General features: G+C 21.1%; 1 pseudogene across 1 annotated transcript; it reads left to right on the top strand.

Moving 5' to 3' along the window:
* The first annotated feature begins 716 nt into the window (after positions 1-716).
* LOC115896013 lies at positions 717-1,599 on the top strand (annotated as a pseudogene). The gene has a single exon (XR_004056043.1). The product of XR_004056043.1 is annotated as a 40S ribosomal protein S2 pseudogene (transcript).
* The last annotated feature ends 14,416 nt before the right edge of the window (positions 1,600-16,015 follow it).

The raw sequence follows: 16,015 nt of genomic DNA, 5'->3' as shown, positions 1-16,015 counted from the left end.
TATAGGTATAAAATATAGACATAATAGATATAACCGATATAGGTATTAAATGTACACATAAGAGATAGATATAAGAATAAAATATAGACATAATAGATATAATAGATATACGTATAAAATATAGACATAATAGATATAATAGATATAGGTATAAAATATGGACAAAATAGATATAATAGATATACGTATCAAATATACACATAATAGATATAAATAGATATAGGTATAAAATATAGACATAATAGATATGGGAATAAAATATAGACATAATAGATATAATAGATATAGGTATAAAATATAGACATAATAGATTAAATAGATATAGGTATAAAATATAGACATAATAGATATAATAGATATAGGTATGAAATATAAACATAATAGATATAGGTATAAAATATAGACATAATAGATATAGGTGCAAAATATGGACATATTAGATATAATAATTATAGGTATAAAATATGGACATAGTAGATATAATATAGGTATAAAATATGGACATAATAGATATAATAAATATAGGTATATGATATAGACATAATAGATATAATATATAAAGGTATAAAATATAGACATAATACATTTAATAGATATAGGTATACAACATTGATATAATAGATATAATAGGTATAGGTATGAAATATAGACATAATAGATATAATAGATATAGGTATAACATATAGACATTAGCTTCTTCTCCGAGAAAACACCAAATGGTTGATGACGCCGGTGCAGCGGGGTGGTCCGGAGGCCCTGGTGGCCCTGGGATGGGGAACCGCGGTGTCTTCCGCGGAGGTTTCGGCAGTGGCATACGGGGCCGGGGTCGCGGCAGTGGACGGGGTCGGGGCCGAGGCCGCGGAGCTCGCGGAGGCAAGGCCGAGGATGAGGAGTGGATGCCCGTCACCAAGCTGGGCCGCTTGGTCAAGGACATGAAGATCAAGTCCCTGGAGGAGATCTACCTCTTCTCTCTGCCCATTAAGGAATCTGAGATCATTGACGTTTTCTTGGGGGCCTCTCTCAAAGATGAGGTTTTGAAGATTATGCCGGTGCAGAAGCAGACCCGTGCTGGTCAGCGCACCAGGTTCAAGGCGTTTGTTGCTATCGGGGACTACAATGGCCACGTCGGCCTGGGTGTTAAGTGCTCCAAGGAGGTGGCCACCGCCATCCGTGGGGCCATCATCCTGGCCAAACTCTCCATTGTCCCGGTGCGCAGAGGCTACTGGGGGAACAAGATCGGCAAGCCCAACACCGTCCCTTGCAAGGTGACAGGCCGCTGTGGCTCTGTGCTGGTGCGCCTCATCCCTGCACCCAGGGGCACTGGCATCGTCTCAGCGCCTGTGCCCAAGAAGCTGCTCATGATGGCTGGTATTGATGACTGCTACACCTCAGCCCGGAGCTGCACTGCCACCCTGGGCAACTTCGCCAAGGCCACCTTTGATGCCATCTCTAAGACCTACAGCTACCTGACCCCTGACCTGTGGAAGGAGACTGTTTTTTCCAAGTCTACCTATCAGGAATTCACTGACCACCTTGTCAAGAACCACACCAGAGTCTCCGTGCAGCGGACCCAGGCTCCAGCTGTGGCTACAACATAGGCTTTTTATAAAAGAAAAAAAAAGTGAATTAAGCCTGTTAAAAAAAAAAAAGATATAGACATAATAGATACAAGAGATACAGGTATAAAATATAGACAGATACCATAGATATAGATATAAAATATAGACATAATAGATATAGGTATAAAATATAGACATATTAGATATAATAATTATAGGTATAAAATATAGACATAATAGATATAATAGATATAGGTATAAAATATAGACATAATAGATATACATATAAAATATAGACAAAATAGATTTAATAGATATAGGTATAAAATAATAGACAAAATAGATATGATATATATAGGTATAAAATATAGACATAATAGATATGAAAGATATAGATATAAAATATAGACAAAATAGATATAATAGATATAGGTATAAAATATAGACATAATAGTTATAACAGATATAGTTATAAAATATAGACATAATAGTTATAATAGATATAGGAATAAAATATAGACATATTAGATATAGGTACAATATTTAGACATAATAGATATAATAGATATAGGTATAAAATATAGACATAATAGATATAATAGAAATAGGTATAAAATGTGGATATAATAGATATAATAGATATAGGTATAAAATATAGAAATAATAGACATAGGTATAAAATAGAGACATAATAGATATAGGTATAAAATAGAGACATAATAGATATAATAGATATAGTTATAAAATATAGACGTAATAGATGTAGGTATAAAATATATACATTATAGATGAAATAGATATAGGTATAAAATATAGACATAATAGATATAATAGATATAGGTATAAAATATAGACCTAATAGATATAATAGATAGAGGTATAAAATGTAGACATAATAGACATAATAGCTACAGGTAGAAAATATAGATATAATAGATATCATAGATAGAGACATAAAATATAAACAAATTAGATATAATAGATAGAGTTATAAAACATAGACATCATAGATATAATAGATATAGGTATAAAATAAAGACATAATAGATATAATAGATATAGTTATAAAATATAGACATATGAGATATAATAGATATAGGTATAAAATATAGACATAATAGATATAATAGATATGATTATAAAATATAGACATATGAGATATAATAGATATAGGTATAAAATATAGACATAATAGATATAATAGATATACGTAGAAAATATAGACATAGTAGATATAATAGATAGAGGTATAAAATATATACACAATAGATATAATCGATATAGTTACAAAATATAGACATAATAGACATAGGTTTAAAATATAGATAAAATAGATATAATAGATATAGGTATAAAATATAGACAGAATAGTTATAGGTATAAAATATGGACATAATAGATATAATAGATATAGGTATAAAAGACAGACATAATAGATGTAATAGATATACGTATAAAATATAGCCATAAAACGTATAATAAATGTAGGTATAACATACAGACATATTAGGTATAATAGATATAGGTATAAAATATATACAAAATAGGTACAATAAATACAGATATAAAACATAGACATAATATATATAATAGACATAGGCATAAAATATAGATACAATAGATATAGGTATGAAATATAGATATAATAGATATGATAGATACATGTATAAAATATAGATATAATAGATATAATGGATATAGGTATAAATGTAAATATAATAGATACAGATAAAAATATAGATATAAGAGATATAATATATATAGGTGTAAAATATAGATTTAATAGATAAAGGTATAAAATATAGAGAAAAGAGTTATAATAGACGGAGAGATAAAATATAGAAAATAGTAAATATAATACATTTAGGTATTAAATATAGACATAATAAATATTATAGATAAATTAATAAAATAGAGACATAATAGATATAATAGATATAGGTATAAAATATAGACATAAGAGATATAATAGATATATGTATAAAATATAGATATAATAGATATAATAGATATAGATATAAAACAGAGACACAATAGATATAGGCACACAATATAGACATAATAGATATAATAGATTTAGGTATAAAATATACACATAATAGATAAAATAGATACAGATATAAAGTATAGACACATATAGTAGATATAAGTATAAAATACAGATAGATACAAAAGATATAAGTAGAAAATATAGACATAATATATATAATAGATATAGTTATAAAATATGGATATCATAGATACAGATATTGGTATAAAATATAGATATAACAGATATAATGGATATAGGTATAAAATATAGATATAATAGATATAGGTATAAAATATACTTATATTAGATATAATAGATATAGTTATAAAATATAGATATAATAGATATAATACACATAGGTATAAAAAATAGATATAATAGATGTCGTTATAAAATATAGATATAATATATATAATAGATATAGGTAAAAAATAAAGACATAATATATATAGGTATAAAATAGAGACATCATAGATATAGGTATAAAATATAGACATAATACTTATACCTATAAAATATAGACATAACATTTATAATAGATATCGGTATAAAATACAGACATAATAGATATAATAAATATAGGTATAAAATATAGCCATAAGAGATATAATAGATATAGGTATAAAATATAGACATAATAAATATAGGTATAATATTTAGACATAATAGATATAATAGATATAGGTATAAAATGTAGACATAATAGATATATTAGATATAAGTATAAAATATACACATATCAGATATAATAGACACAGGTATATAATATAGATATAATACATATGAGCATGAAATATAGATATAATAGATATAATACACATAGGTATAAAAAGTAAATATAATATATATAGGTATAAAATATAGATATAATGGATATAACAGATGTAGGTATAAAATATAGACATAATAGATATAATAGATATTGTTATAAAATATAGACATAATAGATATACTAGATACGGGTATAAAATATAGATATAAGATATATACGTATAAAATACAGAAAAAATAGATATAATAGATAAAGGTATAAAATATAGACATAAAGTATATAATAGATATAGACATAATAGATATAATAGTTATACGTATAAAATATAAACATAATAGATATATTAGATATAGGTATACAATATAGACATAATAGATATAATAGACAGTTATAAAATCTAGACATAATAGATATAATAGATATAGGTATAAAATATAGACATAAAAGATACAGGTATAAAATATAGAAATAATACATATAATAGACAAAGGTGTAAAATGTAGACATTATAGATATAGGTATAAAATATAGTAATGATAGATATAGGTTTAAAATATAGAAATAATATATATAATAGATATAGGTATAAAATAAAGACGTAATAGATGTAGGAATAAAATACAGACATCATAGATAAAGGTATAAAATATAGACATAATAGATATACCTATAAAATATAGACATAACAGTTATAATAGATATAGGTATAAAATATAGACAAAATAGATATAATAGACACAGGTATATAATATGGATATAATAGATATAAGCATAAAATATACATATAATAGGTATAACAAATATACGTATAAAAAATAGATATAATAGATACAAGTATAAAATACAGACCATAGATATAATAGATATCTGTAGAAAATATAGATATAATAGATATAATTATAAAAAATATAAATATAAATGATATAATAGATATAGGTAAAAAACATAGATAAAATGTATATAGGTATAAAATATGTTTATAATAGATATAGTTATAAAATATAGATATAATAGATATAATAGATAGAGTTATAAAACACAGACATGATAGATATAATAGATATAGGAAGAAAATAGAGACCTAATAGATATAATAGATATAGGTATAAAATATAGAAATAATAGATATGATAGAAATAGGTATAAAATATAGACATGATAGATATAATAGATATAGGTATAAAATATAGACATAATAGATATAATATAGGTATAAAATATAGATATATATAGGTTTAAAAAATAGTTATAATAGATATAGGTATAAAATATAGACATTAGAGATATAACAGATATAGGTATAAAACACAGAAGCAATGGATATGATATATATGGGTATAAAATGTAGACATAATATATATGATAAATATAGGTATAAAATATAGACACACTAGATATAATAGATATAGGTATAAAATATAGACATAATAGATATAATAGATATAGGTATAAAATATAGACATAAAAGATATAATGGATATAGTTATAAAATAGAGACATAATAGATATAATATATAAGGGTAAAAAATATAGACATAATAGATATAACAAATATAGGTATAAAATATATGCATAAATGATATAAGAGATATAGGTATAAAATATAGACTAAAAGATATAATACATATACGTATAAAATATAGACATCATAGATATAACAGATATAGGTATAAAATGTAGACATAATAGATATACTAAATATAGGTATAAAATATAGACATAATAGATGTAATAGATATAGGTTTAAAATATAGACATAATATATATAACAGCTATACATATAAAATATAGACATAATAGATATAATAGATATAGGTGTAAAATGTAGACATAATAGATATAATAGATAGAGGTATAAAATACAGACATAATAGATATAATAGATATAGGTATAAAATAAAGACAATATATATTCGTATAAAATACAGACATAATAGATATAGGTATAAAATATAGACATAATAGATATAACTATAAAATATAGACATAACAGTTTATAATAGATATAGGTATAAAATATAGACCTAATAGATATAATAGACATAGGTATAAAATATAGCCATAATAGATATAATAGATATAGGGATAGAATATAGACATAATAGATATAGGTATAAAATATTGAAATAATAGATACAATAGATATAGGTATAAAATATAGACATAAGATATATAACAGATAAAGGTATAAAATATAGACATAATACATATAATCGATACAGGTATAACATATAGACATGATAGATATAGATATAAAGTACAGACATAATAGATATAATAGATATAGGTATAAAATATAGACATAATAGATATAGGTACAATATTTAGAAATAATAGATATAATAGATATATGTAAAAAATATAGATATAATAGATATAATTATAAAATATAGACATAATAGATATAAAAGATACAGGTATAAAATATAGACATTATAGATATAGGTATAAATATAGACATAATAGATTTAATAGATATAGATATAAAACATTGATATAATAGATATAATAGATATAGGTATAAAATATAGACACAGTAGATATAATAGATATAGGTATAAAATATAGACATAATAGATATAATAGATATTGATAAAATATAGACGTAATAGATATTATAGATATAGGTATTAAATATAAATATAACAGTTATAATAGACATGGGTATAAAACGTAGACATAATAGATATAATGGATACAGGTATAAAATATAGATGTAATAGATATAGGTAAAAATATAGATATAATAGATATAACAGATAGACATAATAGATATAATAAATATAGGTGTTAAATATAGATATAAGAGATGTATTGGATATGAGTATCAAATATAGATATAATAGATATAGGTATAAAATATAGATATCGTGGATATAACAGATATAGGTATAAATTATAACCATAATAGACGTTATCGATATAGGTATAAAATATATACATAATAGATATAGGTATAAATATAGACATCATAGATATAATAGATATAGCTATGAAACACAGACATAATAGATATTATAGATATAGGTATAAAATATAGACAAAATAGATGTAATAGACATAGGTGTAAAATATAGACATAATAGATATAATAGATATATGTATAAGATATAGACATAATAGATACAATAGGTAAAAGTATAAAATATAGACATAATAGAAATATTAGATAGAGTTATAAAATATAGACATAATAAATATAGGTATAAAATACAGACATTTTAGATATAATCGTTATAGGTATAAAATATGGACATAAGAGATATAATAAATATAGGTATAAAATATAGACATAATAAATATAATAGATATAGGTATAAAATATAGACATAATATATAATAGATATAGGTATAAAACATAGACATAATAGATATAGGTATAAATTATAGATATAATGGTTATAATAGATATAGGTATGAAATATAGTCATAAGAGATATAATAGGTATAGGTATAAAATATAGACATAATGGATATAATAGATATATGTATAAGATATAGACATAATAGATATAATAGATATAGGTACAAAATATAGACATAATAGATATAGGTATAAAATATAGACATAATAGATATAGGTATAAAATATAGACATATAAGATATAATAGTTATAGGTATAAAATATGGACATAATAGATATAATAGATATAGGTATAAAATATAGACATAATCGATATAATAGATATAGGTATAAAATATAGACATAGTAGATATAATAGATATAGGCATAAAATATAGACATAATCGATATAATAGATATAGGTATAATATATAGACATAATTGATATAATAGATATAGGTATAAAATATAGACATAACAGATATAGGTATAAAATATAGACATAATACATATAATACATATAGGTATAAAATATACACATGTTAGATATAGTAGACATAGGTATAAAATATAGACAGAGTAGATATAATGGATGTAGATATAAAATATAGACTTAATGGATACAATAGATATACGTATAAAATATAGACATAATAGATATAATGGATATAGGTATAAAATATAGACATAAGAGATATACGTTTTAAATATAGACATAATAGATATAATAGAAATAGGTATATAGATATAATAGATATAATAGATATAGGCATCAAATACAGACATAATAATTATAGTAGATGCAGGTATAAAATATAGACATAATAGATATAGGTACAAAATATAGACATCATAGGTATAATAGATATAGGTATGAAATACAGACATCATAGATATTATAGATATAGGTATAAAATATAGACATAAATGATATAATAGACATAGGTATAAAATATAGGTATAATAGATATAATTATAAAATATAAATATACTAGATATAATAAAGGTATAAAATATACATATAATAGATATCGGTATAAAATATAGTTATAATTGATATAGGTATAAAATATAGATATAATAGGTATAATAGATAGAGGTATAAAATATAGACATAGTAGATATAATAGATATAGGTATAAAATATAGACATAATAGATATAGGTATAAAATACAGACATAATAGATATAATAGATAAAGGTATAAAATATAGACATAAAAGTTATAATAGATATAGGTGTAAAATAAAGATATAATAGATATGGGTATAAAAAACAGACATAATAGATAGCGGTATAAAATATAGACATAATAGATATACCTATAAAATATAGACATAACAGTTATAATAGATATAGGTATAAAATATAGACATAATAGATATAGTAGATATAGGTATGAAACATAGGCATAATAGATATAATAGAAACTACTGTAAAATATAGACATAATACATATAGGTATAAAATATAAACATAATAGATAAAGTAGAGATGGGTATAAAATATAGACGTAATAGATATAATAGTTATATGTGTAAAATGTAGACATAGTAGATATGATAGATATAGGTATAGAATATAGACATAATAGATATAATACATATAGGTATAAAATAGAGACATAATAGATATAATACATATAGGTATAAAATAGAGACATAATAGATATAATACATATAGGTATAAAACATAGACATAATAGATATAGGTATTAATTATAGACATAATAGATATAATAGAAAAAGGTATAAAATATAGACATAATAGATATAGGTATGAAATATAGACATAATATATTTAATAGATATAGTAATAAAATATAGACACAATGTATATAATAGATATAGATATAAAATCCAGACATAATAGATATAATAGATATAGGTATCAAATATAGATATAATTGATATATGGATGAAATATAGGCATAACAGATAAAATAGATATAGGTATGAAATACAGATGTAATAGATAAAATTGACATACGTATGAAATATAGACATAACAGATATAGGTATAAAATATAGACAAAATAGATATAGGTATAAAATAAAGACATAGATATAATAGATATAGGTATAAAATATAAACATAATAGATATAATAGAGATGGGTATAAAATATAGACACAATAGATATAATAGATAGAGGTATAAAATAAAGACATAATAGATATAATAGATATAAGTATAGAATATAGACACAATAGATATACGTATAAAATACACACAAAATAGATATAACAGATATAGGTATAAAATATAGACATACTAGGTATAATAGATATAGGTATAAAATATAGAGGTAATAGATATAATAGTTATTGGTATAAAATATAGACATAATAGATATAATAGATATAAGTATAAAATATAGACATAATAGATACAATAGTACTAGTTATAAAATATAGACATAGTAGACATAGGTATAAAATATAGACATAATAGATATAAGAGATATGGTGTAAAATATAGACATAATAGATATAGGTATGAAATATAGACATAATATATTTAATAGATATAGTAATAAAATATAGACACAATGTATATAATAGATATAGATATAAAATCCAGACATAATAGATATAATAGATATAGGTATCAAATATAAATATAATAGATATATGTATGAAATATAGGCATAACAGATAAAATAGATATAGGTATGAAATACAGACGTAATAGATAAAATTGACATACGTATGAAATATAGACATAACAGATATAGGTATAAAATATAGACAAAATAGATATAGGTGTAAAATATAGACATAGTAGATATATTAGATATAGGTATAAAATATAGACATAATGGATATAATAGAGATGGGTATAAAATATAGACACAATAGATATAATAGATAGAGGTATAAAATAAAGACATAATAGATATAATAGATATAAGTATACAATATAGACACAATAGATATACGTATAAAATACACACAAAATAGATATAACAGATATAGGTATAAACTATAGACATAATAGGTATAATAGATATACGTATAAAATATAGACGTAATAGATATAATAGTTATTGGTATAAAATATAGACATAATAGATATAATAGATATAAGTATAAAATATAGACATAATAGATACAATAGTAATAGTTATAAAATATAGACATAATAGATATAGGTATAAAATATAGACATAATAGATATAAGAGATATGGTGTAAAATATAGACATAATAGATATAGGTATGAAATATAGACATAATATATTTAATAGATATAGTAATAAAATATAGACACAATGTATATAATAGATATAGATATAAAATCCAGACATAATAGATATAATAGATATAGGTATCAAATATAGATATAATAGATATATGTATGAAATATAGGCATAACAGATAAAATAGATATAGGTATGAAATAGAGACGTAATAGATAAAATTGACATACGTATGAAATATAGACATAACAGATATAGGTATAAAATATAGACAAAATAGATATAGGTGTAAAATATAGACATAGTAGATATATTAGATATAGGTATAAAATATAGACATAATGGATATAATAGAGATGGGTATAAAATATAGACACAATAGATATAATAGATAGAGGTATAAAATAAAGACATAATAGATATAATAGATATAAGTATACAATATAGGCACAATAGATATACGTATAAAATACACACAAAATAGATATAACAGATATAGGTATAAAATATAGACATAATAGGTATAATAGATACAGGTATAAAATATAGACGTAATAGATATAAAAGTTATTGGTATAAAATATAGACATAATAGATATAATAGATATAAGTATAAAATATAGACATAATAGATACAATAGTAATAGTTATAAAATATAGACATAATAGATATAGGTATAAAATATAGACATAATAGATATAAGAGATATGGTGTAAAATATAGACATAATAGATATAGGTATGAAATATAGACATAATATATTTAATAGATATAGTAATAAAATATAGACACAATGTATATAATAGATATAGGTATAAAACATAGACATAACAGATATAATAGATAGGTATAAGACATAGACATAATGGATATAATAGACATAGGTATAAAATATGGACATAATAGATATAATAGATATAGGTATAAACATATAGACAAAATAGATATAATAGATATAGGAATAAATATAGACATAATTGAATTAGGTATAAAATATCGACCAAAAAGATATAAAAGATATAGGTATAAAATATAGACATAATAGATATAATAAATATAGGTATAAAATATAGACAGAGTAGACATAATAGATCTAGGTATAAAATATAGACCTAATACATATAATAGATATAGGTATAAAATATAGAGAGGGTATATATAATCGATATAGATATAAAATATAGACATAATATATATAGGTATAAAACACAGACATATAAGATTTAATAGTTATAGGTACAAAATATGGACATAATAGATATAATAGATATAGGTATAAATATAGACATAATAGACATAATAGATATAGGTATAAAACATAGACATAATAGATATAATAGTTATAGGTATAAAGTATAGACATAATTGATATAATAGATATAGGTATAAAATACAGACATTGAAGATATAATAGATATAGTTATAAAATGTAGACATAATAGATATAATAGATATAGGTATAAAATATAGACATAATAGATATACTAGATACACGTATAAAATAAAGAAATAATAGATATAATAGCTATAGGTATAAATATAGACATAATAGATTTAATAGATAGACATATGAAACATAAGCATAGTAGGTTTAATAGATATAGATATAAAATATGGACATAATAGTTATAAGAGAGGTATGGAACTGAGACATAAGAGATATACATAGATATAAATATAGACATAAAAGTTGTAATACATATAGGGATAAAATATAGACATCATAGATATAATAGATATAGGTATAAAATATAGACATAATAGATATAGTTATAAAATATAGACATAATAGGTAGAATAGAGGTATAAAATATAGACATAATAGATATTGGTTATAAAATATAGACATAATAGAATAGATAGTGGTATAAAATATAGACATGATAGATATAGGTTTAAAATATTGACATAATACATATGAGAGATATAGTTATAAAATATAGACATAATAGTTATAATACATATAGTTATAAATATAGACATAATAGATATGATATATATAAGTATGAAATATAGACTTAATAGTTATAATAGATATAGGTATAACATGTAGACATAATAGATACAATAGATATATGTATAAAATCTAGACATAAAAGGTATAATACATATACGTATAACATATTGACATAATAGATATACATATAGATATAAAATATAGACATAATAGATATAATTGATATGTTTATAAAATATAGACATAATAGATATAGATATAGGTACAAAATATAGATAAAATAGATATACGTGTAAAATATACATATAATAGATATGATAGATATAGGTATAAAATATAGATATAATAAATATGGGTATCAAATATAGATGTAATAGTTATAATAGATATAGGTATAAAATATAGATAAAATAGATATAGGTTATAAATTACAGACACAAAAGTATAATAGATATATGTATAAAATATAGACATAAAAGGTTTAATAGATATAGGTATAAGTAAGTAGACATAACCAGATATAATATATATAGGTATAAAATATAGACATAATAGATATTATATATATAGGAATAAAAATATAGATATAATACATATAGGTATAAAATATAGATAAAATTGATATAGGTATACAATATAGACATAATAGATACAATAGATACAGGTATAAAAATATAGATATAATTGATATAGGTACAAAATATAGATAAAATTGATATAATAGACATACGTATAAAATATAGATATAATAGATATAAGTATAAAATATAGATTTAATAGATATAATAGATACAGGAATAAAATATAGATATAATAGATATAATTATAAAAAATAAATATAATAGCTATAATAGATATAGGTAGCAAATACACATACAATAGATATAAGTATGAAATATAGTTATAATAGATATAGGTGTAAAATATAGATATAATAGATATAATAGATATAGGTATAAAAATATAGACATAATAGATATTATACATATAGGTATTAAATATAGACATAATCGATATAATAGATATAGGTATAAAATATAGACATAATACATATAGATATAAATATAGACATAACAGTTTTAATAGATATAGGTATAAAATATAAATAAAAATACATATAGGTATAAAATATAGACATAACAGATATAATAGATATAGGTATAAAATACAGGACATAATAGATATAGGTATAAAATGTAGACATTATAGATATAATATAGGTATAAAATACAGACATAATAGATTTAATAGATATAGGTATAAAATAGAGACAAAATAGATATAATAGTTATAGGTATAAAAGATAGACATAATAGATATAGATATAAAATATAGACATAACAGTTTTAATAGATATAGGTATAAAACATTGATATAATAGATATAAAATATATAGGTGTAAAATACAGACAAAATAGATATAATAGATATTGGTATAAAATATAGACATAATAGATATAATAGATATAGATATAAAATATAGACATAATAGATATAAGAGATATAGGTATAAAATATGGACATAATAATATAGGTATAAATATAGACATAATAAATATAATAGATATAGGTATTAAATATAGACATAATAGATATAATAGATATATGTATAAGAAATAGACATAATAGTTTATAATAGATATGGATATAAAATATAGACATAATAGATATAATAGGTATAGGTTATGAAATAGAGACATAATAGATATAATAGATATAGATATGAAATATAGACATAATTAGATATAGGTATAAAATATAGACATACTAGATATAATAATTATAGGTATAAAATATAGACATGATAGATATAATAGAAATAGGTATAAAATATAGACATTATACATTAATAGTTATAGGTATAAAATATAGACATAGTAGATATAATAGATATAGGTATAAAATATAGGCATAGTAGATATAATGGATATAGGTATAAAAATATAGACATAATAGATAACGGGAAAAAATCTAGCTATAACAGATATAATAGATATAGGTATAAAATACAGACACAATAGCTATAATAGATATAGGTTAATAAAATATAGACATAATAGATATAGGTATTAAATTTAGACATAATAGCTATGATAGAAATAGATTTAAAATATAAACATAATAGATATAATAGATATAGGTATCAAATATAGACATAATATTATGATAGATATAGGTATAAAGTATAGACATAATGGATATAGGTACAAAATATAGACATAATGGTTATAATACATATAGGTATGAAATATACACATAGTAGATATAATAGGTATAGCTTTAAAATAAAGACATAATAGATATAATAGATAGAGGTATAAAATAGAGACATAATAGATATAACAGATATAGCTATAAAATTTAGACATAAAAGATATAATCCATATAGGTATAAAACATAGACATAATAGATACAGGTATAAAATATAGATATAATAGTTATAATAAATACAGGTCTAAAATATCGACATAATACATATCATAGATATATTTACAAAAAATTATGGACATGATACATATAGGTATAAAATATAGACATAATAGATATAATAGGCATAGTTATAAACATATAAACATCATAGATATAGGTATAAATATAGACAAAATATATATAATAGATACTAGGTATAAAATACAGACATAATAGATATAGTTATAAAATATAGACATAATCGATATAATAGATATAGTTATAAAAATAATAGATACAATAGATATAATAGATATAGGTATAAAAAATAGATATAATAGATATTATAGACCGTTCTAACAATATAATATATAATAGAAATAATCGATATCATAGATATTGGCATAAAATACACATATAATGGATAGAATAATATAGGTATAAGTATAGATGTAATACATATAATAGATAAAGGTATAAAATATAGATATAATAGATATAGGTAAAATATAGAATAAGAATATAATAAGTTATAGGTATAAAATAGACATGATAGATAAGATATAAAAGATAGACATTATAGATATAGGTATAAATACAGACATATTGATATAGTAATTACAGGTAAAAAATATAGACATAATAGATATATAGATATTGGTATAAAATATAGACAAAATAGATATAATAGTTATCGGTAAAATATAGACAAAATAGATATAGATACAAAATATAGACAT

The sequence above is a fragment of the Rhinopithecus roxellana genome, unplaced genomic scaffold, assembly GCF_007565055.1.
Source record: "Rhinopithecus roxellana isolate Shanxi Qingling unplaced genomic scaffold, ASM756505v1 contig438, whole genome shotgun sequence".
NCBI lineage: Eukaryota > Metazoa > Chordata > Mammalia > Primates > Cercopithecidae > Rhinopithecus > Rhinopithecus roxellana.
Note: the sequence above shows the minus strand (reverse complement) of the source record. Positions and strands in the feature narration are given on the sequence as shown.